Source organism: Notamacropus eugenii, chromosome 3 (assembly GCF_028372415.1).
Source record: "Notamacropus eugenii isolate mMacEug1 chromosome 3, mMacEug1.pri_v2, whole genome shotgun sequence".
Classification (NCBI taxonomy): Eukaryota; Metazoa; Chordata; class Mammalia; order Diprotodontia; family Macropodidae; genus Notamacropus; species Notamacropus eugenii.
In genome coordinates, this window is record NC_092874.1 from 367,871,137 (window position 1) to 367,898,516 (window position 27,380).

The 27,380-nt window shown below is 35.9% G+C and overlaps 1 long non-coding RNA gene across 1 annotated transcript in view; it reads right to left on the reverse strand.

Annotated features, from left to right (window-relative positions):
- Window positions 1–2,429: 2,429 nt before the first annotated feature.
- LOC140531680 (uncharacterized) overlaps window positions 2,430–27,380 on the reverse strand; it is a 66,136-nt gene continuing 41,185 nt past the window's right edge. Inside the window, exon 3 of the long non-coding RNA XR_011976398.1 lies at window positions 2,430–2,866. This is a non-coding gene — a long non-coding RNA (uncharacterized lncRNA). The remainder of the gene's footprint in view (window positions 2,867–27,380) is intronic.

Consider the following 27,380-nt stretch of genomic DNA (forward strand, 5'->3'; position numbering starts at 1 on the left):
AGAAAAGAGAAAAAGAAAGGCAGAATGAGTTGTTAGATGAGGAAAATCTAAAAGCCTTGCAAAGACTGACTCACTCTGACTGAAGGTGACTCATCTATAGAACCACAGCCATGCCCATTAATGCCACATACAGGGATGTTTCTATTGCATTGTCAAGTATCTATTTAGAGTGGATTTTTCTATTCCTTAAATCTGTTGAACTACCTACAAGAAAAGATAATGCCCATTTTGGAGCGTTTGAATCCTCACAATGCCATCTTGTGGTGACAATAAGGCAAAAGGAAAAAGACATATTTCAAAATTACTGTTAAGCTGTACTCTGAAGCATCTCCCTCTGCTTTGGTTGAAATATGTAAAGAATACAGACTCTCATTTTACTTATCGTTTGAGCGCTCTAGGGATAAGAATTCATTTGGTAGAATAAAGGAGATCTATGTCACCAAGCATGTTTGCAGAGCATAAATTGAAGAAGGTTTTCCTATCAGGGATTCTTAACCTGAGGTTAACAAACAGATATCACTTCCCATGAGCTTGGATAGGAAAAAATATATTTGCTTTGTTTGTTTTTATTTTCAATACCTCTGACCAAAATTGAGCTTCCTTTTCTGTTAGGCATGAAAGCAACACACATATAAACTATATCAAATTGCTTACTGTTTCAGGGAGTGGGGAGGTGAGGAAAGGGGAAGAAATCTGGGACTTAAATTTTGTTTTAATTAATGTTAAAAATTGTTTTTCCACATAATTACAAAACAAAATATTTAAAATTAATATAGGCAACAATTATTATTCTGAGAAGGGGTAAATGAGGCAAAAAGAAAAAGTTTAAAAACTCCTACTAGAGATAATGAGATCCCCTTGCATGTGAATGAGTAATAAAGCATTAGCAAGCTCTTGCTATGTGCATATCATTATGCCTTTCTGTACAAATAGAAAAGTATCAGTTCCTGCCCTCAAGGAGCTCACAGTCCAATAGGAAAGACAATACATGTCAAATCAAGTCAACAAATATTTACTAAGTGCCTACTATGTGCTAATCATTGGGCACACCACAAAAAAAAAAAGCAAAAAGAAAGTCACTGCTCCCAAGGAATTTAAGAGTCCAATGAGGGAAGCAACATGGAATACACACACACTACACACACACATACATACATCTATATGCACACACAAACATACATACATATGTGCATTTTATGTGCTCAAAATACACACATTTTACCAAATGCCTTCAAAGTTGGTAGGGAATGAGGTGAAGGAGGATCTGGCTCCAGTGGACTAAGAACTCTTTCCCTTCCACCACTGGAAGTGAAAGGGTTGAACCAAATTTTAAGAATTGTTTTAAATTTAAGAATTGTTTTACCCTCTTGAGTTCTGGGAGTGAGGAGATAGGATGAAGGCCACTGCTTCAATGTCATGGATTTCTTTTTCTGGAGTGGGTAGGTAAAACAGGGCAGAAGCCGTTAAAAGTAGGAAGATACCGTATAACTCCTTTAATTGTCACTGTAGTTGGAATTGTTCCAATAAGATAGTAGGGGAGTGTCTGCTGTCTATGAGGGTGAAGAAAGGTGACTCCTAGTGGGGATAGGAAGATGTGTTCGCAGAAGGTGTAATTGATTTGACTCCTTCTATTGGGGTTTCCTTATGGGCAGGGACACCTGCTATGAGTGGGCAAGGAGGGGTACTGGTTCTTTGTTATCAGCCTCCAAGGGTACAGACTGTCAGTGGCCAGGAGGTTATTGCCTCCTCCACAGAAAGTAAGACCAATTTCATGGGTTTCCGGGGCAAAAGTCATGAGCCATATGTGGGACTCTGATTAGTCTTGGTTTCTCCATCTTCACCTTCTCTGGTGAACTGTTGCAGGTAGATAGATAGATAGATAGATAGATAGATAGATAGATAGATAGATAGATAGATAGATAGATAGATGATAGATAGATAGATAGATAGAGATAGATGATAGATAGATAGATGATAGATAGATAGATAGATGATAGATAGATAGAGATAGATGATAGATAGATAGATAGATAGATAGATAGATAGATAGATAGATAGATAGATGATAGATAGATAGAGATAGATGATAGATAGATAGATAGATAGATAGATAGATAGATAGATAGATAGATAGATAGATAGATAGATGATAAATCCAAGATAATCTCAGAGAGAAGGTATTAACATTAAAAAGTACCAGGTAAGTTTTCTTACAGCAAATGGGATATAAGCTGAGACCAGAAGGAAGACAAGGAAGCCATGAGCCAGAGCTAAGGAGAGAGAATTCCAGGCACCAGGAATAGTCAGTGAAAATACACAGATTCAGGAGATGGAGTGTGTTGTGCAAGGGACAGCAATAAGGCTAGTGTTACTGGATCATATTTGTAATTGAGGTAGGAAAAGACTAGAAAGGTAGGGGGAGGCTAGATTGTGAAGGACAGTATAGGTTTCCAGTAGAAGTCAGATGAAAAGCTCCCCTGGTCTTTGAGTACAACAGCAAAGCAAATAGATGGTAATGTATTAATATTTTTCCAGAGACAAAATAATTTTAGTTTCTGAATTTGAGCCATTGGATAATTTCAAAGACTTTGATGGCAAGAACTTTCTTTTCTGGGTCTTCAGTAACTGTGGGTTCAGCTCTTTGCAAAGCAGTTGCTAAATCACATCTCCATGGGGATGATGACTCCAAGGGAAGGACTGGAACCTTATAACTCATAGTATAAGAAATGCTGTGACTCACGGGGCTCTTAGACTTATCTACTCATTGGTAACAGTTGATAAGCAGCTGATGTCTTCCCCTTCTCCACAGTGATTTCTCCTCTCAACAATGGCTGTGAGAGTCCAGGATTGAAGCAGGACCAGAGATCTGCAGGTGGGGTAAGGGAAGCTGTTATTTCCAGTACTCTTAGATTAAATCCTGGAGTCTCTACCTGGGTCTCAGGAAAGGCAGTGGTGATTGAACTTCCTTGGCATATGACACTCCCTCTCTCTTCTCAAATTGTCTTGCTATTTCAGCTAGTTTGCCTTGCCTACCCCATCAGTGGTAGTTGTATGGCATTTCACGGGGATGGCTTCCAAAGTTGTTACTTTCCCAAATCATAGCTACAGTAGTTGGGCTAGAAAGAAGGGCCACTGGTCTTGGGACACTCTTATTCTCAAGGTCCTTGGGTTAAGGGTCCTAGACTATATCCAACTAAGTCAGGGGTGAGAGGGCAGTAATTATCAAAATCTGACCCACTTGGCACAAGCTGCCCCACCCCAACCTTTTTCTTCCACCAAAAGCTCTGTTGCTTCAATCTAGGCTGGTGATATAAAATCCTCTAATAGAGATTTCTAAATAATATCCCCACCTTTCCTAGAGATTTCTCTGCCAAGTCTACCATCTGTCTTGTATTTTTCTTGTATGTACCTATTGATTCATATGTTGTCCTCTCATTAGAATATAAGAGGCTTTCTCTGTATCTTCCTTGCTTGATGAAGTGCCTGGCATATAATAAGCACTTAATGAATACTTATTGTCTGAATAACCTCACAAAAGAATCCAATCAACCAACAAATATTTATTGAGCACCTACTATGTGCCAAATACCTTAAAGAGCACTGAAAAGCCATGAAGATGAAGAATATTCAGACTATTGTCCAAACTATATAAAAAGTTGGATATACAAACACAGTTCATCTATCAACACATACATTTGGACAAAAACTGTGAAAAGAAAATGAACTGAACCTAGAACTGAATCAGACCAAGGATTTAAGCAAGGTCTTTAATGAACCAAGATGATAAAAAGGCCAATCTCTTAGGCAAGATTCTTCTGGTGATGCTGTGTAGCTATAAGTCATGGAATACCACCATCTCTAGAAAATTAAAATTGCTGGTTAACCAAAAATCACTAGGTATGAGGAGACTGTGACAAATTATCAACCACTGATCAATTGCACAAAAGAAGAAAGCTAAAGTACAGATTTTATATGCACACATGATTTCTATTTTTTGAAGTATGTAATTCGGGTATAATGCATTAGAAGATTTTATTCTCTGTGACATAAACACCATTGTGCACAGAGTTGACATAATCTTTTTACTTTACAAAAAAAGAGAATGGATGGAAACATTCACAAATCCTTCAATAGTTTTTTTTTTTAAGTCATAAATGAAATCAGCAATTGGTGCCACTTGTCATCTCTGAATACTACATGAGCTAGTATTACCTAGGAATTTGCACTAGCCGAGGTACTGAAATTTACCTACCTCAGTTCCTCATTCTTTAAAAATGCACAACAGTGATAGTTTAAACCACTGTGGCTTTTTGTAATTTAAAACAATTTGAGAAAAACAAATGCTTATTTCCTTATTAGGAAACAAGAATATTTTCTTGTCATCATTCAACATCAAAAATATTTCACAGTTTGATTTACCTTTATCTAAAGGTAAAAGTAATCCCTCCTACATCTAGATGAATTTTTTGGTATTCAGTAGTTCCAAAAGCAAATATGTCTAAATTTAGACTGAGTCAATACCAGCAAATATCCATAGCTAGGTGCTAATACAACATATATCAGCATACTGGCTGAAATCCACACACATATGATTTCTTACCACAGGAATAAAAAGATGGGTATTCCCATGGAGTTAGTCAGTCAATAAGCATTTATTAAGTACCTCCTATATGCCAAAAGAGCTGGAAATGTTGCTAAGTTAGTCTGAGTATGTGCTCACTGAAGGCAGATAATCTACTGCTTCCACCTGTAGCACCTTCCAGAGAAGATTGTGGAGAGAATTAAATGGCATGTACTCCTTTTGCTCTATTCCTTAAATAAGCTCTGACCTCTTTCTGAAAGGACCTAAACAGTGATGACAAAAACAAAAATTTCCAAAGAAGGCACATAAAAAGTATTTTAAATGTATTTATCATTTAATAGTATTTTGTTATAAAGTCTTTTATTAATGACATTTCTCTTGATTAATTACAACTAAATTAGGAGTGGTTGTTTTTTATACTGTAGGCCATCAACTTGTCCTAGTTTATCATCAATCCCTTTAAAATGCCTATGTCCTTCTTTATTATTGTTTAATAATAAAGTGTTGTTTACTACCTCCTTTCAATCCTAATTTATTTTCTTTTTAAAAAGTGTTTACTGGAGCAGAGCCAAGATGGTGGAGAAAAAGCAGGAATCCACACTAACACCCCTCTAAGAACTTTAAATAATGCCTCAAAATAAATTCTGAAGCAGCAGAACCTACAAAAGGATGGGTTGAAAAAAACTTTCCGGCTGAAGAGAACTCAGAAGATTGGCAAGAAAGGTCTGTTGAACCAGAGTGAAAGAGAAGTACAGTCCAGTATAGGCTGAACCCTAGTAAACCAGAAGTATGCCTTGGGGGGAGGGTGAATGAATTAGTAATGACAGTAGCAGTTTCTGGTCTTCTCAGCCCACAGATAGTAAGGGGGTCAGACAACTGGGAAGAGGGAAATTACAGGGATTGCTTTGTTGGCACTAGAAGCAGTACTCTGTTGCATCAGCTACATTTTGATCTTGGTCACAGTCTTGGGTGTCAGTCCCAGGATAAGAAGATGCACTAGCCCATCAGAGCTTGTAGCTGCAGGAAAGCTAGGACACCAGTCATAATTCCAGACCAAAAAAGAATGATTGTGATCACTCATAGACCAGAGCATAGGCCAGGAGAGTAGGAAACACACTTCTATGTAAATCACACCACCTAAGAAGAACCAAAAACATATAGAACCATAAACATCTTGCTGCACAAAAAACCTGAAACTTGAGATAGTGCTCCCTCCACACTGGAAGCAGAGCCCCCTTTGGCATAGATTAAAAGTCAAGAAATAGGCTGGAAAAGAATGAACAAACAGCAGAAAAAAGATCCTGACTATAGAAAGTTACTATGGTGACAAGGAAGATCAAAACACAAACTCAGATGTCAAAAATCCTACATCCAAAGCCTCAGAGACAAAAGCGAATTGTCCTCAGATCATGGAAAAGCTCAAAAAGGATAGTAAAAATCAAGTAAGAGAGGCAGATGAAAAAATTGAGAAGAAAAATGAGAATGATGCAAGTGATGCAAGAAAATCAGGAGAAAACAGTCAATAATTTAATAAAGGAGGCACAAAAAAAATACTGAAGAAAAATAACCCTTTAAAAATGGAATAGGGCAAATGGGGAAAGAGACATAAAAATCCAGTGAAGAGAATAATGCCTTGAAAAGCAGAATTAATTGGTCAAATGCTAAAAGATACACAAAAATTCACTGAAGAAGATAACTCTTTAAAAAGTAAAACTCGGCAAGTGGGAAAGGAGGGACAAAACCTCACTGAAGAAAATAGTGCCTTACAAATTAAAATTGGGCAAGTAAAAGCTAATGACTTTATGAGACATCAAAAAATAAACAAAATCAAAAGAATAAAAAAATAGAAGAAAACGTCACATATCTCATTGAAAAAACAACTGATCTGGAACATAAGATCCAAGAAACATAATTTAAGAATTACTGGACTACCTGAAAGCCATCAAAAAAAAATATGGAAAAGAGAGCCTACACATTACCTTTTAGGAAATTATCAAAAAAAACCTGTCCTGATATTCTAGAACCAGAGGGTAAAATAGAAATTTAAAGAATCCACTGATCATCTCCTGAAATAGATCTCAAAATCAAAACTCTCAGACATACTAGAGCCAGACTCGAGTTTGAGGTCAAGGAGAAAATATTAAAAGCAATCAGAAAGAAGCAATTCAAATATCATAGAGTCAGTCAGGATAACACAAAATTTAGCAGCTTCTGCAGTAGAGTATCATAGATCTTAGAATATGATATTCCAGATAACAAAAGAACTAATATTGCCACCAAGAATCACTTACACAGCAAAACTGAGCATAATCTTTTAAAGAAAAAGTAGATATTCAATGAATTAGAGGACTTTCAAGCATTCTGGATCAAAAGACCAGAGTTGAATAGAAAATTTGACTTTCAAATACAAAATTCAAGAGAAGCATAAAGAGGTAAATCCAAAAGAGAAATCATAAGGCATTCAATAAGGTTAAACTGTTTATATTCCTATATGGGAAAATAATACTTGTAATTTGTAAACTTTCTCATTATTAGGACAATTAGAAGTATATATAGATGACAGGGGTGTGAGTTAAATATGAGGGTATAATTATCTAAAACAATAAAATTAAAGGGTGAGAAAGAAATGCTCAGGGAAAAGGAGAAAGGAAGAGGTAGAATGGATTAAATTATCTGACATGTAAGAGGCACAAAGTAGTTTTTATAGTAAATGGGAAGATGGGGGAGTTGTAGGGAGGGGAAAGAAACGAACATTTTCACATCAGAATTGGATCAGAGAGGGAATAACATACACACTCAGTTAGGCATAGAAATCTATCTTACCATACAGGAAAACCGAAGGGAAGTGGATAAGAGAAGGGGGAGCAGTAATAGAAGGAAAGGTATATTGGGGGAGATAAAATCAGAAGCAAAATACTTTTGAGAATGGATAGGGTAAAAGGAAAATTGAATAAACAGGGGGATAAAAAGATGGCAGGAAATACATAGTAATTATAACTGTGAAAAAATTCAAAACAAATTTCTTTGATAAAGACTTTATTTCTCAAATATATAGAGAACTGAGTCAAATTTATAGATATAAGAAGAATTCTTCAATTGATAAATGATCGAAGGATAAACAATAGGCAGTTTTTTGGTAAAGTAACTATCTATAGTCATATAAAAAAATACTCTGTATCACTATTGATTAAAGAAATGCAGATTAAAACAAGTCTGAGCTACCACACCATACCTATCAGATTGGCTAATATAATAGGAAAGGAAAATAGCAAATGTTGGAGGGGATGTGGAAAAATTGAGGCACTAATGCACTGCTGAAATGGCATACTGGTTCAATCATTCTGTAAAGGAATTTGGAATTCTGCCCAAATGTTTGTAAAGTCATGCATATCCTTTGACCAAGCAATACGACTGCTAGATCTGTATCCCAAAGAGATCTGAAAAATAAAAAAGGGAAAGGGCCTCTAATGTACAAAAATATACCACTTCTTATAGTGGTGGCAAAGAATTAGGAAGATGTCCATAAACTTGGGAATGGCTGATTAAGTTGTTGTATATGATTGTGATGGAATACTATTTTACTATAAGAAATAATGAACAAGATGCTTTCAAAAAAACCTGGAAAGACTTAGATGAACTGATGCAAAGTAAAATGAGCTGAACTGTGATTGTATAAGTAATAGCAATACTGTATGATGATCAATTGTGAATGACTTAGCTATTCTCAGAAATGCAAGGATGCAAGACAATTCTTATGATGAAAAATGCTATCCATCTCCAGAGAAAGAACTGATAGATTCTGAATGCAGACTGAAGCATTCTTTTTCTTTATTGTTTATTTGGTTTTTGTCTGTTTTCTTTTACAATATGACTAACTTGGAATTATATTTTGTATGACTGCATATGTATAACCTCTATCAAATTGCTTGATTTCTCAATAATCAAAGGGAGGGGAAAGAGAAAGAAAGGAAATTTGGAACTCAAAAATTTTAAGGAATGAATGTTTTATAAAGGTCTTTACATGTAATAGGGGAAAATAAATTACTAAATCTTCAAAAAAAATTTAAGTATTTATTTGACACTCTTTTGACATTGTCCTTACTTCTCAACCCTACTACTCTGCCCCTCATCCAATGTAACTCCTCCCCCAAGAAAGAAGCATAATTAAGTGGAACAAACCAACATGTCAATTACATCTGACAGAATGTGACTCTAATGAGAGAAGGAAGATAAGTTTAACTATTAATCCTCTAGGATTGATTGGTCATTATGTTGGTTTGAATTCTGGTGTTTTGTCATTTTTTCTTTTATGTTACTGTAGTTATTATGTACATTTTTCTTTTGGTTCTATGCACTTTATACTGTCTCAGTTCTTCCCTTTCCTATTATACTTCATTTGAAATTACATGCACAGGTTCATTCATAGGTTTGCAAAGAGGGTAGTACGGACTCCTGGTGGGTGCTGGAATGAGAGAGGGAGAGTTGAATAAAAATAGTGAACAAACACACAAAATGCAAGTAATAATTAATCAATGGTCAAGTGATCAAGTCCACCAATAGGTCTTAACAAGCAAGTATTGAAAGGTGAATGTGTCACACATTGTCGGGAAGATCAGCATGCACCGGCAGGAGTAATTTAATGGCTTGTTTACATTATGATGGTTACATGATGCAATATTGTGTCATCAAAATTTCAATGCAGGAAAAGAGCTACAAATTTACAATAAATTATTAATTTTCAGATGTGTCATTTTTAGAAATATACATATATGTATATATATGTATATGTTTTGGAATGATACAAATTTTAAAACAATAACCATTACAGGGTTAAAGAAAGTAGATTTCCAGGGAGACACTGAGTAATTTTTTTTAAAGGGGACAGTAGGTCCAATAAGTTTGGGAACCTCTGGTCTAAATAAATCTTTTAAACATAATATCATGAAAGAATAAAACAACTACACTGAAACAACCAGTCTAGAAATCTATAAATCCCACCTAGATCAAGAAGTCAAAATTCAAGAGCTTATAGAAACACAGTTCAAGTGATCAGATCTATCCCCTGCTATAGAGGAGTTGTGTTGTGGGAAACATGTTGGCACAGCACCAGTAACTGGTTTAGAGTTAATGATGGTACTCAGAAAAAAATAATAATAATGCTGAATATAACGGTTTAAGGTTTGCAAAGCACTTTACATTTATTATCTCGTTTGATACTTGAATTATTCAATAGAATAACCTTGAAAAGTTAAGTTTCCATAATTGTACTTCAAACAGGCTGAATAGTTCAACACTGATTTATGTTTTGTTAAATACACATGCACACATCAAATATTCCTCCCTTCTCTCAAATTTTGTGATAAAATTTTAAAGGAGGTAATAATAGAAACCACAGCAGGGAAGGCCAGAACATAAGCAATTCATTCAAATCATAGAGGTAAACTAAATAAAGATCAGAATTAATTGTAGGAAAGTGTATTTAAACAATGAGTATGATTTTATTTTTTTAGAACTAACAAAGTCTCAAAGCTGCCAAGCCATCAAGAACTTCAAAAGACAAATGCTAAATATTTAATTTAGTTTGAAACTATGGAGATGATTTATATTTCAAGTGAATCATTTGGCTTTTATTTTATTTCAAAGGATGAGTTCAGCTACCTTGAATTGATAAGGTCAGAAAAATGACTGTATAAACTGGATCTTATTACTGTGACTTCTCCCTATCTATTTATCTTTGGAATGATGCCTGTTTGCCGTAAGACCTACAATGAGTGTTTTTTTTCTCCTATGATACAACTGTCAGTACTGGAGACAAAATAACTTTAGAAGATCATATTGTATACTAATCTGTCTCATGCATCAGCCAAATTGCCAACTAAATTCAGATCCTAGAATTTTTTATTTGTTGGTGATGATGTATGAAGTAGAAAGCAACACTGCTTGATTGCCTGAACAACAGTTGAGTCTCAGTGCACAGCTGGAAATAAAAAAAGTCATGTTTGATTTAACAGGAAATGTGGTAAGAAAGTCATTGAAAGTTAATAAATATGATCATCAAGTAGCCTGAGAAGATCTTACTTTTTTTGCCTCTTTGAATAATGCTTTGAATGGAAATGGGTTTTTTGTTTGTTTTGGGTTTTTTTTACTTTTTCTTTTTTAATTAATTTATTTTTAGTTTTTAACATTCACTTCCATAAGATTTTGAGTTTTAAATTTTCTCCCCCTCCTTCCTTTCCCCATCCCAAAGATAGCATGCAGTCTGATATAGGCTCTACATAAACATTCATATTAAATATATTTTCACATTAGTCATGCTGCAAAGAAGAATTAGAACCAACGGGAGGAACTATGAAAAAGAAGAAACAAGAGAGAGAAAGAGAGAGAGAGAGAGAGAGAGAGAGAGAGAGAGAGAGAGAGAGAGAGAGAGAGAGAGAGAGAGAGAGAATCACCTCAACATCAACAGGAAGATATGGGCTCAAATCTTGCTTCATTCACACATTGGCAATGGGACCTTGAAAAAGTCAGTCAGCCTCTTACACTTTATAAGTGCAAATGCTCTTCTGCATTAGAAGAGAGAATTATCTTAGGAGAATCTCTCCACACAATGAAATATGTGATCTTGACAAAATAAAGTGGTTTTTGCAACGAGAAGACCCTTGATCGATTACAAGAGGCTTAGAGAAATAATCATCTGAAATTGCTAAAATAATTGTCGCTATGCCTCAGTGGAGGGAGATAGTGTTCTCAGCAGGAGTTTCCCAGAACCACAGAAGTGACAGATTCAGATAATACTACTGTCACTCACACAAACAACAATACTCAATCTTCTAAGATTGGGATTCTAAGATTGCAAAGAAGTTTATATAGCATTTTAAAATTACACAGAAAAAAACAAAAAGAAATTCAAAAGGCAATACAAATGAACAAGAAAAAAACTATTGATTGTGTGCAATTTAATACACACTTTAAAATATATCAGTAGTTCACAGTTTTGTAAATAATCCTTTTTTGTCTTTAAATTTTGAAATGTTTGGTTGTTGATGACTGTTGAGCTCATTATGAGGGAAAAAAATTAAGAACAAAGAATTTAATATACATCATCTCAGCTGATTCTCAGAAGAACACTTTGAAGTAGATATAACAAGCATTATGATCTGCATTTTACAGATGAAACTGGAGGTTAAGTTACTTGCCTTTAGTAACACACCAGAGGAAGGATGCAGCAAAAGCCGATTTTCTACAATTTATTCCTTCTGGGAATTCCATGAATAGGGGAAGAATGACTTTAAGTTTGTTGAGAAGAATGAATGAAAGCCCTACTTTTACTAAAATGGGAGACTGACCAATGAACCCAGACCCTATGAGCATTCAAAGAGTGGGTCCACATGCTCAACTGCTGCAATTTATCACATGGAAAGTCATGATGACATATAAGAGAAATTACTTAGAGACACTTCGGAGGTTAAAATAGATATTCTATAACTGGTTCCCATCTCCTAATCACAAGATAGACAGAAGTCTCCTTAATTGATGCAAATACATATCTGGAATTGGAGGACCTTAGTTGGTCTTTGCATTCTTTCTTGTTTGGCCCTCTGCTTTTGGTTTGACTCCTTTGATGAGACCATCCGGTGAGAGACAATGCCTACATGTCTGATGTCAACATGTGGTCCCATGTTTCTTTACCTACCTTGGCATCTGTTCTTTCATTTTGGTACCAGGATTAGTGACTGTGACCTTGCAAATTTTGAAAGGTAAATAGAGTGAGATGGCTAGGTGTCTGGGTTTTCCAGGAGTCTGGCAGTAGAATATATGCTGGGTTTTTGCATCTAGCCTGACAATGTTGCTGCAAGGATCAAAGAGTGACCTTTGGTACCCAGACCAACAGTAGATGAGAAGACTTAATCCCTTGAGACTATGAAGGGAAAAGCATGTACTTCTGTTTTTCCCACAGTTTAGAATTGTATCTCTTTCTAAAACTGATTGATGTTAATTGGTTAAATGGAACCAGGGTGATAGTGACTGGTGGTTAACATTGATGTGGGGGAATACATTCAAAATAGAACCTCAAGTTAATGGAACAGTAGTCTAATTCTTTATGGGAATCCCTAGAACTCTGAGAAGTAGATGAATTTTCTCTGAGATGGCGAGGGTGAATCCTACAGAAGCCATCAACTCCAATCCGCACCTGAACAGGAATCCCTTCTACAAAATTCCCACCTAATGGTTACACAGATTCTGCCTAATAATGCCCAGTGAGGGGAACTGTACTGCCTTTCAAAATAGTCTATTTCACTTTGGGTGCCTGTCAATTATTTAGAGATTTTTTAAACCAAAATCTGCTATTCTGCAACTTCCACTGATCCTCTAAGGCTAATGAGAACAACTCTCATCCTTCTTCTAAATTACAGTTATCCCTTCCACATCATCCCCACAATCTGGGAAAAAAAATATTTGGCTCTTCCTTTTGTGCCAGAGAAGAAGCCTGAATTACCGGGGTATTAAAGAAAATATGTTGATATTATACAATACTATATATATACATTATGCATTTCAGAATTTCTAAACTTTTTCTGTGCTCTCTGTAGCTTCCACAAAACCCCGCAAAAATTCTCATTTAATTTCTTATGTTGACCCACAATATATAGAAACCTTGATGAGGAAAATAGCAATGCGGAAGGAATGACTGTGTAACCTCAAGACAGTGGCCATGTCCCCTTAACTCTTCTCTTTCTGAGGTTAAATATACTCAGTTCTTTCCATGGATTCTCCTATACAATGATCTTCGTTCCTCATCATTCTGGTAACCTTCCTCTGGCTACTTTCCTATTGATCATTGTCCTTAAATGTGCTGCCTCATGCTATATACAATACTCAAGATCCAGATATTGTTGAGCTGTCAATTCCTTTATTCAGTACACTTTTTTCAACTTCACCTATGATTTATTCTGTGCAAGGAATTCCTGATGAGAAAGTTACTCTTCCAATGCAAATACATGCCTTTTCTGCGTATTTGTCATCTTAGACAAAGCTACTTGGGGCAGTGAGTGGTTAACTTACTTGTTCTGGATCACATAGGCATATAGCATATATAATGTAGGACTTAAACCTAGATCTTCCTCACTTACCCTGAGGACAGCCCTATATCCATCATTCTGAACACTGCACCTATTTTCATTTCATCTATTTCAATTAAATTAAATAAACTTTTTAACGAACTTATTATGCATATTTCACTTTACTTGGCGATGGAGATAAAAACATAAATCAAAAAATCTCTGTCTTCAAAGAACACATATACTATTTGGGTTATACAACATGCATACAAGTAAATACAAAATGCATACCAAGTAACATACTTTGAATACTTTACATCTATTTTTTAAGCTAGTAACTAAGGGACAAAGGGTCAAGAAAGACTTCCTAGAGTAGCTGGCACTTAACTTGAAGATTGCATTAGCTTTTTTTGCCTAGCATGACCCCTTATTGATTCATATTGAGTTTGGCATTCCCTAAAACCCCCAGATATCTTTTACATCAATTCTCATCTATTCCATTACCTCAATCCTCTGTTCTGTACTTGTACATTCTATATATCTACAACTACAACTACATGTCATCTATATATTGTTTATACATATATATACATGCAATGCAAATAATTTCAGTGAAACATTAATATATCCATACCGAGGCATGGGAAAAAGGAGGAAGGAATGAGGTTTCTGTTGGTAATTGTAGTAAATGTAGCAAAGCATCAGCTGTTCATTCCATCATTATTTTCTTCATCATTGAATAATCTGTATTTGCTTATTTAGTGAAACTTTTATTCAAATTATAAGAACTTTTGCCTCAAGCTGCCAGTTTTTCCTTTAAAAATGAAATTATTATGCCTTTCCTTTTATAACATAGTCATCTGCAGATACAAAATATGACACCCGCTCACCCTTATAATTTTTCCCCTTCTAACAAAGAAAAGCAAACAAGCAAAATTACTGTCCTTGTGAGTAAATCTAACAGTTGCACCTTATACTTTAAAAATTGACCAAAATGACACGCAATTTTAGCAACAGTTAATGTTGGAGGAGCTGTGGAAGGATAGGTACACTAATACATTGTTGATGAAGCTGTGAAATGGTGCAACCATTTTGGAAAGGATTTGAAATTATGCAAATAAAGTGACTAAAATATTTATACCCTTTGAACCCGAGACTCTGTTATTGGGCTTATACACCAGGAAGTCATCAATAAGAAAATATTTATAGTAGCCCTTTTTGTGATAACTAAGAATCAGAAGCAAAGTACATGCCCATTAATTAGGGAATGGCTAAACAAATTGTGGTACATTAATGTAATGTGAGAAATGATGTGTGTAATGAATGTGGGGAAACATGGAAAAATCTGTATGAACTGATGCAGAGTGAAGTAAGCAGAGCCAAAACATAGTGACCAAAACAGTGTAAGTGGCAAGGACTACACACCAACAATACAAAAGTACATGTGACAAAATTATAAAGATCAAGCAGAACCAGAACAAAGAGAGATGTGATGATATCCCTAATCTCACCCTTCAGGACAGTGGTAGCTTTGCAAGTGTCACTCATTGCACATTTTCAGACTTTTTCAATGATCAATCAGTTTCCCTGACCTATTTTTCCTATCTAAAAAATACTATTTTTCATATGGGATGGCTCTCTGGGAGGGGAAGGGAATTGTTGTAACTATGGTGATGTAAGAAACAGAAAATATCAATAAATACTCTTTTTTAAAAAACAATTTAATGAACTTTTTTGAAAAATGTTAAGTTGAATACCTGCTATATTTAATTCATGTTGTTTATCCATCTATCCACAGAATATGATCATGGAGTTAGCCAAATCCAATACTGTCCACAAATTGTGATTCTGTGATGTGGTATTTGCCCTATCATTGATTTGTATCCATGTAAAAGAAAACTATAAACAAGAATTAGCATTGTTCTAGGAAGTGCAACAAAAATAATAAGTTTACATAGTTACCAGAGTGTTTTTATCTATGATATCTCATATCTGACAACCCTGTCAAGGATAAGTATTATCATCTCTATGCTACATATAGGAAAATGGATTCTCACATAAATCAAATGATTAACCAAAGGCATTTGCAACACTCCTTCTTAACCACTCCATCTGCCTTCAAAGGTCATGGTGAGTTCTGTATGATTTTTTAAATAAAAAGCACACACTGAACTTTGCTCCTCTAACTTTTGTGGGCTTTGAGTTTGCAGCATGTGCTGTTTAGGTGTTTTCTCCTTTGGTGTTGCTGGGAGGCTACTCAAGGATGTTGCCATACCACTAGAAGATGATCATTAGGGAGGAATTCCAACCTAGGGTTAGATTATTGACTCATCTGGAGGAGACACAGAAAGGGAAGCCAGATGCACATGCTGCCAGTTAGCAGGCAAATACTGTTTATCTGGCCAAGAGATGAAACTCACTACCACTCACACAAGAGAAGAAGGATGGAAGGTGAAGAGAATATTTATCCCACATTCATCTTGTGAGTATGAAACTGGAGTTCTGTAAGTACTTCCCTAGAAAAGCCTTTGAGTACTTCTGTAAAAGTAAATAGTGCAGATAAGACAGCAAAGTTAAAACAAAAGCAAATAAGATAGCAGAAAGACAGGGAGGTTTATGATGGACTCAGAGGTTCAGGTCTTGGCATGTCAACTAGAGTGATGGCCAGTTGTTTAGAAGTTTTAATTTGATATAATTGCTTTTATTTATTGCTGTATTAAATTTAAAAATCCATTCAAACTGTATTGTGAATAGTTCTTTGGATCATGCTGAGGAGGGAAAGTAAAGGATAGGTTCCAGTAGGGTATGGTTGAAAATGATCCAAGCAAGGTATGAATTAAAATAGGATTAAACTCAAGGACATTAGTTCTTAAACTTTTCATGTTATGGACCCTTTTGGCAATCTACTGAAATTTTGGACCCTTTCTTATAATAATGTTTTTAAATGCATAAAGTAAAATACATAAAATGGCAAAGGAAATGAATTATTGAAATACAATTATCTTTGTTTTGTGGGTTTTTTCATTTTATTTATTTATTTTATTTATTTATTTATTTATTTAACTTTTAACATTCATTTTCACAAAATTTTGGGTTCCAAATTTTCTCCCCATTTGTCCCCTCCCTCCACCCCAAAACACTGAGCATTCTGATTGCCCCTATCACCAATCTGCCCTCTCTTCTATCCTCCCTCCCTTCCCTTGTCCCCATCTTCTCTTTTGTCCTGTAGGGCCAGATAACTTTCTATACCCCATTACCTGTATTTCTTATTTCCTAGTAGCAAGAACAGTACTTGACAGTTGTTCCTATAACTTTGAGTTCCAACTTCTCTTTATCCCTCCCTCCCCACCCATTCCCTTTGGGAAGGCAAGAAATTCAATACAGGCCATATCTGTGTAGTTTTGCAAATGACTTCCATAATAGTCGTGTTGTGTAAGACTAACTATATTTCCCTCCATCCTATCCTGCCCCCCCCATTGCTTCTATTCTCTCTTTTGATCCTGTCCCTCCCCAAGAGTGTTGACTTCAGATTGCTCCCTCCTTCCATTGCCCTCCCTTCCATCATCCCTCCCACCCTGCTTATCCCCTTATCCCCCACTTTCCTGCATTGTAAGATAGGTTTTCATACAAAAATGAGTGTGTATTTTATTCCTTCCTTGAGTCAAATGTGATGAGAGTAAACATCATGTTTTTCTCTCACCTCCCCTCCTTTTCCCTCCACTAAAAAGTCTTTTGCCTGCCTCTTTTATGAGAGATAATTTGCCCCATTCCATTTCTCCCTTTCTCCTCCCAATATATTTCTCTCTCACTGCTTGATTTCATTTTTTTAAGATATGATCCCATCCTCTTCAATTCACTCTGTGCACTCTGTCTCTATGTGTGTGTGCGTGTGCATGTGTGTGTGTGTGTGTGTAATCCCACCCAGTACCCAGATACTGAATAGTTTCAAGAGTTACAAATATTGTCTTTCCATGTAGGAATGTAAACAGTTCAACTTTTATAAGTCCCTTATTACTTCTCTTTGCTGTTTACCTTTTGATGCTTCTCTTCATTCTTGTGTTTGAAAGTCAAATTTTCTTTTCAGCTCTGGTCTTTTCACCAAGAATGCTTGAAAGTCCTCTATTTCATTGAAAGACCAATTTTTCCCCTGAAGTATTATACTCAGTTTTGCTGGGTAGGTGATTCTTGGTTTTAACCCAAGTTCCTTTGACTTCGGGAATATTATATTCCATGGCCTTTGATCCCTTCATGTAGAAGCTGCTAGATCTTGTGTTATCCTGATTGTATTTCCACAATACTTGAATTGTTTCTTTCTAGCTGCTTCTGATATTTTCCCCTTGACCTGGGAACTCTGGAATTTGGCCACAATGTTCCTAGGAGTTTCTCTTTTTGGATCTCTTTCAGGTGGCGTTCTGTGGATTCCTTGAATATTTATTTTGCCCTCTGGTTCTAGAATCTCAGGGCAGTTTTCCTTGATAATTTCATGAAAGATGATGTCTAGGCTCTTTTTTTGATCATGGCTTTCAGGTAGGCCCATAATTTTTAAATTGTCTCTCCTGGATCTATTTTCCAGGTCAGTTGTTTTTCCCAATGAGATATGTCACACTCTCTTCCATTTTTTCATTATTTTGGTTTTGTTTTGTGATTTCTTGGTTTCTCATAAAGTCATTGGCCTCCATCTGTTCCATTCTAATTTTGAAAGAACTATTTTCTTCAGTGAGCTTTTGAACCTCCTTTTCCATTTGGCTAATTCTGCTTTTGAAAGCCTTCTCCTCATTGTCTTTTTGAACCTCTTTTGCCAATTGAGTTAGGCTAGTTTTCAAGGTGTTATTTTCTTCAGCATTTTTTTGGGTCTCCTTTAGCAAGGTGTTGACCTGCTTTTTATGCTTTTTGTGCATCTCTCTCATTTCTCTTCCCAGTTTTTCCTCCACCTCTCTAACTTGATTTTCAAAATCCTTTTTGAGCTCTTCCATGGCCTGAGCCCATGGAATATTTATTTTGGATGTGTGGGATACAGAAGCCTTGACTTTTGTGTCTTTCCCTGATGGTAAGCATTGTTCTTCCTCACCAGAAAGGAAGGGAGGAGATATCTGTTCACCAAGAAAGCAGCCTTCTTTGGTCTTATTTTTTTTCCCTTTTCTGGGCATTTTCCCAGCCAGTGACTTGACCTCTGAGTTTCCTCTCCACACCCACCTGGCTTCCAGATCTGCCTAGCTAGTTCTTGGGGTCTGAGATTCAAATGCTGCTTCCCAGCCTCAGGGCTTTCGAAGGGGGCAGGGCTGCTATTCAGTGTGAGATTAAGATCAGGTGCTCAGGTGAGGGCAGGGCTGCCACACAGGGCTCAGTTCCTTCAGGGGGTTTATGTGGAGACCTTTAACAATGGATCTGAGCTCCCCCTGCTTTGGGAGCCCTTGTCCCCTGCTGCCTCCGCTGCTGCCTCTGCTGCTGCCTCCCGAGGGGGCCTGAGTTATGGGGATACCCCACTCCCCTCTCAGCCAGCCAAAGAAACCCTCTCACCGACCTTCAGCACCTGTGGGTGGAGGGACCTGCCCTGCTGCAGGAAATTCTGTCCCTGAAGCCTGCTGAGATCTGCTCCTCTCGGTGCCATGTGACCAAGGCAGGGCTGGGCTCTGCTCCGGGTGCAGTGCACAGCGGACCTTTTGCATCGGTTTTTCATGGCTCTCTGGAACAGAAATCTCTTCCACTCCATTGTTCTGTGGCTTCTGCTGCTCCCGAATTTGTTGGGAGTTCTTCTTTACTGGTATTTTATGGGCTGTGGGTTTGGAGCTAGCATATGTGCATCTTTCTACTCCACCATCTTGGCTCCTCCCCTCTCTTTGTTTTTTTAATTCACAACCTGAGGTTAGGAAGCTCTGAGAGTCTAGAAAGAAATGAGGCAATGAACTCAACTAAGGAGATATAGAGAATGATGCTAACCAAATATCAACATATAGAGTAGATGGACTCAGGACTGGAGATATCTAGGTACTAGTCACTCAAGATTACAGTATTACATGAAGCCTTTCACAGATATAGCACTCCAGGTACTTACCGTAGCTATACTACTAATAGCCATATAAATCATTGACCCTATTCATGGAAGTCAATAAACACTGTGCCTGTTGTCCTTCATTCTCAAAGAAGACCAAAATGACATCATTACACTAGAGTAAAGTTTCAGTGTATCCAACTGTGACTGATCAGACCAATACAGAATGTTCTACCACAAGTCAGGCAAAAATAGTTCATGTGAACATTTGGGGTAGTTTCCCTTAATTTGTTCATCTTATGTTTCTTTTGAGCTATTTCAATTCTGCTTTGCTCAAAAAACACAGCATCTTCCCTGATGTGGGCATGTCATGCTGAGTGATCCCATGTCACACAAACAATTCTAAAGTTCTTAAGAGAGATCTTGAGAATATCCTTGTATCATTTCTTGCCCCATGTGAGTTCTCCATAAAATAACCCTTTAAGCAAGCGTATTTTTGGCATTTGAACAACATGGCCAGCCCATCAGACTTGCACTCTCTGAAGTAGAGTTTGAATGCTTGAGAGTTTAACTCAAGAAAGGACCTCAGCATCTAGTACCTTATCCTGCCACCTGATCCTCTGAATCTTCCTAAGACAATTCAAATGAAAACAATTCCATTTCCTGGCATGGTGCTGGTGTACTGTCCAGGTTTCAACAGGCATACATACAGATAAAGAAACAAAGCTCAAAGACAAAAAGTGACTTGCCCTGAGACTTCCAGTGGAAAAGTGGTAAGATGAGACTGCAAATTCAGAATTCTGATTCCTAGCTCTAAACACATTCCCTGCTCCACAAAGAACAAGAGTAGAACTTCAGCTCAGGGCTTCAGACTTCATTTCCAGGGCACTTTCCAATTCACCAGTGTTGCCACTCAAATGCAAAGCAGAGAGTCACCTTGAATGCTTTCTTTTTTCCTCTCTTATGCAAATCCAAACTCTTGTCATTCAGGATCAGTTCTTTCTTCATTGTATTGAATTTATAATCTATCCTTTCCCTTCTATTGTTGTAGCTAAAATTCTCCATCTTTCTTTATTCCTTTCTTACCTCAGTTATTGCCACTTTCTTTTCACTGCTCTATTCAATCACTTTATTCAGACAGCTATTGCAAAATGATCTTTTTTCTCTTATAGCTATAGAAAGTAAAATCAAGAATATGTGAAACTTTAGCCTCAGTCACTCTTAAAAAGAAATTCCAAAGGAATTTTTTTTTACTAAAAAAAATAAGGTTTTAAATGACTGTATATCTCAAAATATATAAATCTTGCCATTTTACAAAAATACACTTTTCTTGAAGAAACACCATAGTAAAGAGATTCAGAGCAGCAACTAAACATAAATCAACCTAAATATTGCTTTTCTTGAGAATTATTAGTCACTCCTAGAGACAGAATAACTTTTAATTATTTGTTTCTCCTCCTACATCAACATTAGGAAGGTAGATGGTTGTCTGGGTTATTCTTTAAAGGCATTGTAATTAGAAGGAAAATGGGAAGACATTCATACTGGAATCATCTGCATAGTTAGAATGATGTCAAATAAATTCTTTAAAACTTCAAAATGTTTTTTCTATGTATTTCTTTAAAAAAAAATGGGTGATGGTTGCTTATAACATCATTTTCCTCTGAAAATAATTTGGATGAAATGTTTTTAAAGATACTAAATAAATTATATTGCTGGTTTCAACCTATGGAAATATATATATAACATATAATATAACATGCATATATATGTTTATATGTATATGTGTATGCTATTAAAAGAAAACATCACCAAACCTTTTGGAATTCCCTGGATTAGGTATGTATGTGTGACATAGAAAAAGAAGTCTAACCTTTGGAGACAGAAAAATCACAATCTTACCTCTGATACATTAGCTATGTCACATAATCTCTTAATGCTAAGCAACTCTTTAAAACTACAAATTACAGATGAGCTTTTGATCAGTATAATTAAACAAGGAGGAGGTAGAAGAGTATAGTTTTTACATCAGGAGTCCCTCATACAGATGAAATAATAGGTCGGGATAGAAATAAAGACACAAATATAGATAGAGGTGGGAGGAGGGGAGGGGAGAGAGAGAAAAAGAGAGGAGAAAAGAGAAATAGAGAATAGAGAAAAATATATACATGTTTATATGCATGGGATGAACTAGTAAATGATTAACAATTGGGTCTCAAAAAAAATCATTTATGTTACAAATCTTTAGGTTTAATCTGTGCTATTAATTCTTTCTCCATCACTTTCTTAAGTCTAGATAACCACAAAAAAAAAAAATCCTCAAACCCTTATTATGTAGTATTTGCTGATTTCAAAGTTATAATGCCCACAGTGAAAATTTACCAATTAGCATCAGGAGCTGGTTTGAGCAGGGTCTAGCATACCATTGTACTATATAGAGATAGAGAGATGTGAATATATACATATATACACATATACACATGTATGTATGTATTTGTGTATATGGAGTATGTATGTGTATATATGTGTATAATACTTAGAAATAAACAAACAGATAAGACTGACACCAAGAAAAAAATTGAAGCACTATTTTATCAGTTGTTTTCCAAACTGACTTACATCAAAGAAAAATTACTTTATGATGATGCAGTCTATGTATATAAACATTTGTGACAAATAAATTAATGAAAAACAGTTCATATTATTTTCATCACCAATGTATGTAATAGCAACTTAAATGAAAAGATCTTTCCCATTCATTAATAGGCCCATGTGACCTGCTTAAATCATTTGGAAGCCTGTCATATGTGGTGGGAGGAGCTTGCTGAAAGGGTGGAACAGGAAGGGTGGGGCAGAGCTGGGAGGAAGTTAGTGGGAGCAGTTAGAGCAGAGGAGAGAGGATGCAGACCAGCAGGCACAACAAGGCTCATGAGTGTTTGCTTAGGAGAAAGAACCTGCATGGGGTTGGGAGGGAGCCTTGGGAATGCCTTTGTCCCCAGCAGTGCTAATGTGTTGGCTACTATGATGGATTTGGGAAAAGATTTTGGTGTTGGTAAAGATTAAAGGTAAAAGGAAAATGGAACAGCAGAGGATAAGAAGGATAGACAGTTTCATGGAAGGAATAAACCCAAGCTTGTATGAGTTTGGGAGACAGTAGAAGATAGAAAGGCCTGGTATGATAGGGTCTACGGAGTTGCAAAGAGTTGGATATGACTAAATGAATGAACAATCACTAAAGTCACATATATAGTAAGGCTAGACTTGAATCCAGGTTTTCTGCCTCCAAAGTCAGTACTTCTATCGTACCATATTGTCACCATCATGGAGAATATTCAGTACGAAAATAAATGGAAGAAGAATGCCCTAGAGATGGTGAAGTCTAATAACTTTGTTTGTTGAGGACTTAGTGTTAATTACATTCAAATTTTGAATATTGCAAGAATTTAGTCTATCTATAAGATAATTTAAGCAGATGAAATGGAGTTATTGTTCAGACTATGATATGCAGTTAGATGGATGGATCATAAGGATGGTTTATCAGTACGTGTACCCTGGACAGATTTTGCCTATGAATATGGGAAAGAAATGGTTGAAGAAGAGGGGTAGGCTTTTGCTTAATAAATTGTACAGGGTTTCTCCTTGAAACAAAAGTCCATCTGCTTTATATCAACATTCTTCCAGTAATGCTATATGAACTATTGTGGAATGTCACAATCTCCAAATAATAAAAGTTTCAGGTCATCCAAAGGGCAATAAGGAGGATCATATATAGGCCAAAGTATATTATCAATTAATAATTGCAAAGAAGGTCACATCACAAGCAAATTGGAGGAACAATGAGGAAATACATGTATAGGGGGAGAGTTCCTGACCAAACAAGGGAGAGAGAGAATCACAGAAAATAAAATGGACAATTTTGATTACATTAAAGTTTGACAATGAACAAATCTAACACAGCTAAAATTATAAGAGAAACAGTCAACTGGAAAAAAAACCTTTGAACCCAGTTCCTCTAACCAAGTTCTAATTTCCAAAAATGAAATGAAGAAAGAAATGCTTTCAAAGAAACCTGAGAACACTCCATGAAACGATATAGTGTAAAGTGAGCAGAACCAGTAGAACAATTTATACTATAATATCAACACTGTAAAAATGAAGAATTTTGAGACAAGAACCCTGATCAACATAATGATTAACCACCACTCCAGAGGAATGATTATGAAGAATGTTACCCATCTGCTAAAAGAGAAATGACAAACTACTATTCAAAATGATACACACATTTTTGGATATGTCAGATATGGACATTTCCTTTCCTGTTCATTTCAAAGAAGGGGAGAAGAGAGAGAAAACTAAACACTGGATTAAAAAAAAAAATATAAACATGTAAAAAAAGAATTGCACATGATCTGAAATATTCTGATAAGACTGAAGCAGCATAAAGAATATAAGTGAAGAGATAGATGACTACAAGAAATTATAACCTTTTCTTGTAGAAGCAGCAAGGAGGAAAAATGATGAACAATGTACATAATCCAGTGGCATTCAAATAACACTAAAAAATCTAGAAAAAGCCCCCACAATACTGGAGGGAACTCCCTGTTGAGAACATAGAAAAGAGGCACACAGAATGAAAAAATATAGATAATTATATAGAGAGTCTAGAGTTACATTTCTAGAAAGAGTACCCTACTCATATTGATGAAACTACAGATTCATTCAAGTATGATAACCAGTTATAACCATGTATCTATATTGTTATCATGCCTCTTGGATTCCTGGCATAATTCACCTAATATAAACTTGAATAGCATGACATAAAAAATGCATTTTAGGCTATTTACGGGCACCTGCTTTTTTGTAAATAAGTACATTTGTAAATAGTTAAACAAATCTTCCTCCCAAGAAGACAACTGTTTACAGATTTTTTTTTAAGTTTTCTGATGAGAAGAAAGCAAAGAGAGGAAATTTACAAATCCATTAATAGGTAGCACAAAAATATATAGCATTTAAGAAGAATAGGTAAAGCATGATCCTTGCCTTTCAGGTATTTGTAACCTCACCAGAGAAATAAAATTTATACATCGGAAACACTTAGCAAAGAATAGAAGATATAATCAAGTACTGAATTTGTCATATGGACTATTGATGCTACAGAGTTCAGCAAATGGAAAAATCAATATGGGAATATAATTAAGAATAAAAAGACGGAAAAGGAAACATATGCTGGCTTAAAGGACATGGCTGGCATTTGAATATACATAGAGGGGAAAATATTTGTTTGGAAAGACATATTAATAAGAAGATCTGTTGATTGGAGAAGGAAAGTAAAGGAAGATAATATCCCCCAGGGACAAAGTGACAAAAGACCTTTAATTCTAGGCTAGTCTGTATTCAAATTGATAGGGAATTGTTTCAGATTGTTGAATGCAACATGTTTTAAGAAGAATGTCATATTTTAGGAAGGTTTAACTTTTATTTACAAACAGAATTCATTTTGAGAAGAAATTTAAAAAAATTAAAAATAAAAACACCATAACTCTAACAAAACTGAGAGAATTAAAAAAAAACTAACAATCAGCTAATCTGATTTTTTTAAATGAAAGAAAAAGAAACTTACAAAGATAAAAAAGAGATGATTTCACAACAGAGAGGAAATAAGAAGAATTATAATAGACAACTACACAAAAATATATGCCAGAATAAATGGGAAGAAAAGTCAACTGATGAATCCCTACAAAAGTTGTCAAATCCCTTGCCTTTTCTCAATTACCATTCTCCTTGACCTCTCTGCAGCCTTTGACATTGTTAATCACTCTCTACTCCTTGATACTCTTTTATAATACCACCCTCTCTTGCTTCTCCTCTGACCTATCTGACTGTTCCTTCTCTATCTCCTTTTCTGGATTCTCCCTCAAATCATACCCTCTAACTGTAGGTGTCCTTCAGGTTTCTGTCCTGAGATGTCTTCTTCTCTCTATATACTACTTTCCTTGATGATCCCATCAGTTTCCATGGTATTAATTAACATCTCTGAGCTAATGATTCTCTTATCTACGTTTCCTGCACCAATGTCTCTGCTGACCTCCAATCTCACATCTCCAAATGCTTTTCAGACATCTCAAACTGGATATTCAGTAGGCATCTTAAGTTCCATGTGTCTAAAACAGAAGTTATTATCTTTTCTAAACCCTCCCCTGCATCCTAAATTCCCTGTTGCGTAGAGAGCAATGCCATCTTCCCAGTACCTCAGGCTCACAACCTAGGAATTATCCTAGGTCCTCACCATCTCTCAACTCCCATAACCAAGCAATTAACAAGGCTTGTCAATTTCACGTTTTCAGTATTTCTTATACAACCCCTCCTCACCTCTGACACTGCCACCATTCTGTGAATTTCCACCCCTTGAACATTCAGTAACCTGTTGGTAGGTTTGCCTGCCTCAAGTCACTACCTACTCCAATCTGCTCCCCATTAAGTCAATAAAATGATTGTTCCTAAAACCTGAAAATCTGATCACATCACACCCCTACTCAATAAACTCCAGTGGCTCCCTATTGCCTCCAGGATCAAATACAAAATCCTCTACTTACTATTCAAATCTCTTCATAATCTAATCCCTCTTACCTTTTCAGTCTTCTTATACCTTACTCCCTGATGTTTTCTTTGATCAAGTGATACCCACCTCATGTTCTCCATAAACAAAACACTTCATTTCTTAAGTCCAGGCATTTTCTCTTACCACACCCCCTCTCATGCTCTTCCTCCTCTGACTGCTGACCCTCCTGCTGTCCTTTAAGTCCCAACTAAAATTTCACCTTCTACAGGAAGCCTTCCCTAACTCCTCTTAATTCCAATACTTTTCTTCTTTCAGTTATTTCCTATTTATCCTCTTTACAGCTTTTTTGGTATATATATTTTTGCATGTTTTATTCTCTGTTAGGTTTTAAATTCCTTGAAGCTACAGACTATCTTTTGCCTCTTTTTGTAACCCTAGAATTTACCAGAGTATCTGGCACTTAGAAGGTGATTAATAAATGTTTGTGGACTGATTGATTGAAAGTATAAAATACTCAAATTAACAAACAATAAATGGACATATCAAAACATCATAAAAAGAAATTAAGCAAGCCACAAATCAATTTCCAAAGGGGGCATAGTGGAGGGGTAGAGGAAGAGAAACTGGTGTAGGTAGATTTATAAGTAAATTTGTTTTGTAATTCAGTCATTTCAGTTGTGTCCAACACTGTGAACTTATTTGAGGTTTTCTAGGGAAAAACACTGCAGTGTTTTGTCACTTTCTTCTCTAACTCATTAGATAAGAAAACTAAAGCAAACAACATGAAATGACTTGCCCAGGGTCACTGCTGATGTGTGTCATAGGCCAGATTTGAACTCAGGCCCAGCACTCCATGCACTGCACTTCCAAGCTGAAGTACATTCTATCAAACATTCAATGAGCAATAATAACTATGCTACATAATTATTCTCAAAAGTAAAGAAAAAGGTAGTTTTTGTTTTTTAATGCGATAAATATGGCCCAGATACCTGGACAAGGGAAAGAAAAAACAGATAAAGAAAACCAAACTCAGAAATGAGTATCAGTGGGAAACAGTTTTGGAAGCAGAGAGATACTACAAAGTTTTACGGAAAACAAACAAGTGTCTATCAATTGGAAAACCACTCATCCAAATTGTGGCACATGACTGAAATGGATTATTACTGTGCTGTGAAGAAAGATAGAAGTAATAAA